Source organism: Oryzias melastigma, unplaced genomic scaffold, assembly GCF_002922805.2.
Source record: "Oryzias melastigma strain HK-1 unplaced genomic scaffold, ASM292280v2 sc00335, whole genome shotgun sequence".
NCBI lineage: Eukaryota > Metazoa > Chordata > Actinopteri > Beloniformes > Adrianichthyidae > Oryzias > Oryzias melastigma.
This window is the reverse complement of record NW_023416935.1, coordinates 10,248-17,000: the sequence shown is the minus strand read 5'-3', so window position 1 is coordinate 17,000 and position 6,753 is coordinate 10,248. Positions and strand designations below refer to the sequence as shown.

The 6,753-nt window shown below is 39.3% G+C and overlaps 1 protein-coding gene across 2 annotated transcripts in view; it reads right to left on the bottom strand.

Moving 5' to 3' along the window:
* scn4ab (sodium channel, voltage-gated, type IV, alpha, b) overlaps window positions 1–6,313 on the bottom strand; it is a 56,505-nt gene extending 50,192 nt beyond the window's left edge. The window contains exons 1-2 of one of the 2 annotated variants that reach the window (XM_024262539.2): window positions 6,236–6,313; window positions 647–741 (exon numbers count right to left, since the gene is read on the bottom strand). The gene's annotated coding sequence lies outside the window, so the exon portion shown is untranslated. The remainder of the gene's footprint in view (window positions 1–646; window positions 742–6,235) is intronic. The other variant, XM_024262540.2, reaches the window with a different exon arrangement.
* Window positions 6,314–6,753: the final 440 nt, after the last annotated feature.

Here is a 6,753-nt window from a genome sequence, read left to right as displayed (position 1 = left end):
GAGGAGTTTGTGAAGATTGAGGAGGAGGTGAAGATGAAACAGGAGGTGAAAATGAAAGAGGAGGTGAAGATAAATCAGGAGGTGAAGATGGAAGAGGAGGTGAAGATAGAGGAGGATGTGAAAATGAAAGAGGAGGTGAAGATGAAAGAGGACGTGAAGATGGTGGAGGAGGTGAAGATGGAAGAGGAGGTGAAGATGAAAGAGGAGGCGAAGATAAATGAGAAGGTGAAGATGGAGGAGTTTGTGAAAATTGAGGAGGAGGTGAAGATGAATGAGGAGATGAAGATAAAAAAGGAGGTGAAGATGAAAGAGGAGGTGAAGATAAATGAGGAGGTAAAGATGGAGGAGGAGGTGAAGATAAATGAGGAGGAGGTGAAGATGGAGGAGGAGGTGAAGATAAATAAGGAGGTGAAGATGGAGGAGGAGGTAAAGATAAATGAGGAGGTGAAGATAGAGGAGGAGGTGAAGTTGGAAGATTCTTTAAAATTAGAATTTTAGAGAGAACAAAGAGCTCAGAGAATGGAGACGTATCAGTGATCAGCACTGATTCCTACAGACCGCCATGACCATGTGGTCATAAAACCCCCTCAGTCGGAGCAGCAGGTTTGCTCTGGGGTCTTCCCATCAGCTGAGACTGAAGACTCACCTCCTAAAGGACTGTGATAGTCTTGCATGGACTGTAATGCTCCAGTTGAACCGCTGTGGATCATCTCTCCATCATCCCTCCAAGCATGGATGCTGCTGCAGAAGACAACAGCATCATTATCGCTGATCTCTACCAGCTTCTGGTTCATACTACGACTTTAAACTGTGAGCGGTCGGCCTCCAACCATTCATCTGAGCTGCTGCAGACATGAACTCATGGAGGAAGTTTCAGATCTTCACAGGAGAACATGTGCAGCTGCTGCAGCTCACTGACAGAACGCGTTTCCATCCAAAGATTATGATTCAGGTTTAAATCTGCACTGAAACTAAAGTCTTTCTAATGGATTTTAAACTCAACTCGACTTTGATTCTAATTTAATCGGGTTTTAGTTTGATTTTTTTACTCCACTTGAATTTCTCAGTTTTTATTATAATGTTGAACATTTTCTGTTATTGTACAACACTTTAGAAAATTGGGAGGAGTAAATATATAAAGTTTACTGTTTTTATGCATATATTTATAAACATGAAAGATTATTTGAGTAAATTTAGATTAGATTGAATTAGATTAGATCACATTATTATTTTCAACATAATTGGAGGCAGAATGTGGGTAGAAGGAAGTTCATCCTAATAGACTTTTTTTTTCTCGTGATGTCATACAAAACGGTGAAGGACCGTAAATGTGGATAGTGAAAACAAAATTTTATGTAAATAACAAAGGTGAAGTAAACAATTGTAATTGAAAATAAAACTATTTATTTTATAAATGTTCTTCCTAATTATTTTGGTTTTTCCTCTCTTAAATCATTTACAAATCAGAGGACAAATGTCAGTAATCCTATCTGCAGCTCAGCTGATCCCCAAATATATATTAAATATTTAATATGATATTAAACGAGTCGTGGATTATTTCTCTCTGACAACCCGGTTCAAGTTAGATAAAGGTTACAAGAACTTCACTGAATGATGCTTGTTTGATTATGAAGGTAATTATGATTTTATTCTTTTAATCTGTGCTAATGCTAACACTAGCATTAGCTTTAGCTTTGAGCCGTGGAGCTGCAGAAGATCTATTTCACCAGTTTAAAGTTTCCTAAACTTCCGTTCTCACATAATCCTGTAAACAGATCTAAAGTCAGACATTCCAGCGTGTCTGAGATTAAAGTCAAACTTCTTTCTGTTGTGATGTTTTCTCCTGCGGTCAGTGAGCTGCTGTTAGCTCAGCCCAGGTTCTAACGTCACTCTTTGTTTTTGATCATAACTGTGTCTGATCTGCAGGAAAATAAAGTAAAAAATGATCAAATTATTTGAAGCTGTTGCCAAAAATATAAAAGTGACTATTTGCATGTAATGTTATAAATACGTTCACCCAGAGATTCGCTCTTATTTTGAAAGCTGAAACTACCTGGCTGCTCTGAACATTTTCAGTGAACCAAACCATTCCTGTTTTGACAATTATCCCCTAAAATATCCTGTAGAACAACAAGTACATTTATCCTGGGAAGAGATTAAATCTGCAGACATGCAGAGATGTGCGTCTCTGTGAAGGTATTACATGTGACCAACATGAATTTCTATCAGCTTTTGTTCTGATCGCACTTAAAACATGTCGAAATAACATCAACCAACATAGAACCAGATAGAATGATGATATTTTCAATAAAATGTAGGATTGGAGGATTATCAAACATTTATATTTTGATTTGAGAACAATCTGAGAGAAGAAATAAAAATACAGCTCAGCAGGACATTTATAAAATTCTTTTTTTCTACACTTGTAAACCTGAAATGATGTAATTATCTGGAATATTGTTGTTATTTAAAAACATTATTTATCTCACAGATGTGACCATAGAAATAATAAAAGTGACAAATAAGAAGAAAATGTTCCCAAAGACTTTTGACACTAAATGTAACATGTAGAGATACTGTTATTGTTGGGTGGATATACAGAAAAATAAACGACACACGTTTGTTGCAACTTGAAACTTGAAACTTATAATCAGACTTCAAATAAAAATTCATATTGTTCTATTTCCAACTGAAAAAATATGTTAACATTTTCTGTAGTGAGACAAATATAATTTTAAGGGTCCAAAACTCAGAACTACTTTACTCTCCCAACAGCCAGAGATTATAGTATCATCCATATGGAGTTAAATGTCACATTTTTACCAGCAATTTAGTAAATCATGAATAAATATGGAAATGAGTCAGAGTCCAAGAGCAGAGTACTTTTGTTCTTTACTGTACTTTAAGAATCTCAAATTTTGACTTATTGATAGTAATGAAGAGTGATTGGACACAGTTAATCCTCAAGCAAATGATGTTATTTAATATAGAATACTTTAGTAAGGTCCAGGAAAATACTTTACGAGTTCACATGTTTTCAAAGTCTGAAAGATGTCAGCAGATTTCCTGGAAAAGTTCTTTCTAAGCTCAGACTGGCATTGAGATTAAATACTGTTATAACAAAGATGGTAAAGAGATGATTAAAATAATAAATTTAACGACTATTGATAATCTGGATGTATTTCTGATGTGTTTTGAGTCTCAACTCCTTTATTTAAAGGAATAACATTAATGCTTTTCCATTATAAATATGCAGAGAAATGAACCCAGAGATAAAATTCAACATGCAGATTGAAGGAAAGAGAATCAGAAGATCATAAGATGTGCTTCAGTCATCCACAGTAGGAAATTTAAATTCTCTTAGCAGTTTCACGTTTCAATCAGCAGGAATGAGTCTTTATGTTAAACCAGCAAGAAGAGTTTTCTTCTGTTTTAAAAATCACATATATGGATTTTACCTTCTGGTTATCTTTGAGTAAGACTCCAATTCCTGTCCGATGCAGAGTATCAATCAGAGTATCGATCAGAGTATCGATCAGAGTATTGATCAGAGCATTGATCAGAGTATCAATCAGATTATCGGTCAGAGTATCGATCAGAGTATCAATCACAGTATCAATCAGAGTATCGATCAGAGCATTGATCAGAGTATCGATGCATAGTATAGATCAGAGTATCGATGCAGAGTATCAATCAGAGCATTGATCAGAGTATCAATCAGAGCATTGATCAGAGTATCGATCAGAGTACCAATCAGAGTACCAATCAGAGTATCAATCAGAGTATCGATCAGAGCATTGATCAGAGTATCGATCAGAGTATCGATCAGAGTATCAATCAGAGTATCAATGCAGAGTATCATTCAGAGTATCGATGCAGAGTATCAATCAGAGTATTGATCAGAGCTCGTCGTCCCTCGTCTCTGCTGAAAGGAGGACGGTGACTCTACCAGCACTGAGCCTTCGCTGCAGCTGTTTGTGATTTCAACAGGACTCGGGTGTTGAATTCTGCTGTACACAACACTGATGCAGACGCACAAACTGATCGGCACGCCACAAACAAACTCACAGACACACAAACTGACAAAGAGAAAACATATGCAAAAAGTACCAGACACAGCAACATACAACAACACACAACTACGCAAACACACAAACTTGTAAGGAGGCAGAAGCACTTATAGAGATATAAACCCATAACGACATCATCATTTTGCTGACAGTACTATGACTGGATGTGCTGTGTCAATCAAACATGAGAGTCTCTAGCTACCTGTCACATGTCACCTGTCAAAGTCAGGTTTCAAATGATCTTCCAAAACTTGTCTCTAGTCCAGCAGAGGAATGAAGCAACGTTCTACATTTATGTTTGTAGAGAAACAGGCGCCTGTTGTAAAACCATTGACTGTATGTGAGAATTGGACTGAGCCATTGTGATGTCACCCATAGAAGGCGGTTTACTTTCTGTTCCAACAACATAGGGCCAATTCAGTTACCATTTTCCCTGACACAAACTTTGCCATGTTAGAACCAGACGAGCAGTGATTGGTCGAGTCGGTCTGAGTCATAGACATATATCACCGCTGGATGAAACAGGATGTGATGTCATAAGAAACGCCGTACATTCGGCTATAGCAAAATAAGGCCAAACTTTTAAAAAATGTTTTTGCATTACGGTCCTTTGAAGCCTGACAGCCGTGATTGGTCCAAATCAGCCTAAGTCACGTTTTAGAGGAACTACTGTCACCAATCAGGAGTGAGCTTGTCTGAAGGCCACGCCCCTTCTATAATAGAAATTTGAAGGATTTACTGTCAATTTCTTGGTAGGATTTGGGCTTCGTGGAGCCAGCACATATTTCCAGCTTGGAAGATGAAGGGGGAGGAGCTATGTTGTCTAGCGATTATACAGTCAATGGTCTGAGTCATTGTTTCTATGGCAACCACTCTCACCAATGAGGAGTGAACTAGTTGGAAGGTCACACAACTTCCATTGAAAGCAGGCTTGGGAGAATCCGTCCATAAATCGCTCTGAATGTTTCACATAGACCGCCTACTTTTATTAAAACATCCGATTGGTCCATTTATAACTTGAATAACTTGAACTACAGACAAACATACTGAAAATTAAGAGGATTATCAGTACGATGGTAAAATGGTTTCACGTCCAGAATGTTTATTCTGAACAAGAATAGAACGACTGATAACAGCTGATTGTTTCTAATAGAAGTTTATGGAGCCAGCAGGATCTTCCTGTTCTGAACAATGGGGGGAGGGGGGGTGAGTCACTTACTCCAGTTGTCATATACAGTCAGTGAGAAATATTCCAAACTCAAGACGGCTCTGCAGCTGAACACTGATGGGGGGGTTGTGATAGGTTGATAGGTTATCAAACTGCTGAGTCACCGATGTGGACAACACAATGGCGATTTCATCACATGTCCCAGAACTGAACTACAAACCTGACTGTGTGTCTGACAGCCTCTCAGGGGAGAAGAGAGGAACTCTGAGACTGCTCACCTGCCCAGGTGAGGTGTGAGTGGGTTTGTTAATAGCTGGGCCCAGTAGATCTAGAAGCACAGCTGAAGCTCAGAAATCAGACCTGTGGGATATTGAAGCTGTCCGTAGTCAGGATTTGGTGCTCCTGGTTTACAAACTTCCCTGAATGCAGTGTTAATCCATGAGACTGAGTCCCGTTTCCTCTGGCAGGATATTAACCTTTTCCTGATGCTGCCTTTCATGCAGCGAGCTAATTTAAACTGTAGCAGTTGTTAATATCTGAACCCTGATCAGCTTCTCCAGCCGTCAGCTGCCCTATAAATACTGAGACCACGCTCTGCTTATAAAACCCAACCTGAGGCTCACGGCTGAACCTTTAACTATTAAAAGTCAGTCCCATGCAGGCCTGGATCCTCAGCAGACCACACCTGCTGGGAGCGGTGACACCTGGAAAACTGCAGGTGACCCAGCAGCTCAGGTGTTGGAGCACACCTGAGCAGGTTAACCCTACAGACAGCTGTGAAACCATCACATCCTCATCCCACGCTCCTGGTTCTAGTCTGAGGTCCAGAGCGGTGAGCCGATAGAGGAGCTGGTTTGGCTTCTCGCTGCAGTTTAGTTTTTGACGACACTTCAAACATGCGTACGGTTTTCCACCGGAACATTCCCACAGAACCAAACCTCTGACATGGATCCATCCTGAAGTCAGATCCTCAGACATGAAGCTCAAACCGTCTCACCTGGTTCCACAGTCGATCCTCACAGTTCTGCTCTGTCTGTCTCCACTCTGTCCATGTGCCGTTCCTTCTGGAGTGAAACTGGAGAGGTCAGCTAGTGTGTCATCATGCTTGCACTCATGCACAGAGAGAAACACGTTCATTACTTCCATCAGATCTTCTGAACTCATTTGCTTTTTATAGTTGCAGAAGTCTTTGGATCCAGGAGGCTGAATCCCAGTAATCATCTGATGCTTATTATTCTGTCCAAAACAGCTTGTGAATGTCTCTTATGTAGTTATTTTCTACAGCCTTAGAAACAATCCTAAAGGGATCAACAGTGAAAAGAAGATAGAGAAAACAAAGTAAATCAAATCAAATCAAACTTGATTTATAAAAAGTGATTCGTTTGTCTGAAACAAATTGAAGTTCTTTACATTTGAAAAGGAAAAAAACATACATAATAAAACCCACCCCCACCCCCCTCACCCTCAACCCCATTAATACATACAACCCATGACCCCAAACACAATGAATACTTA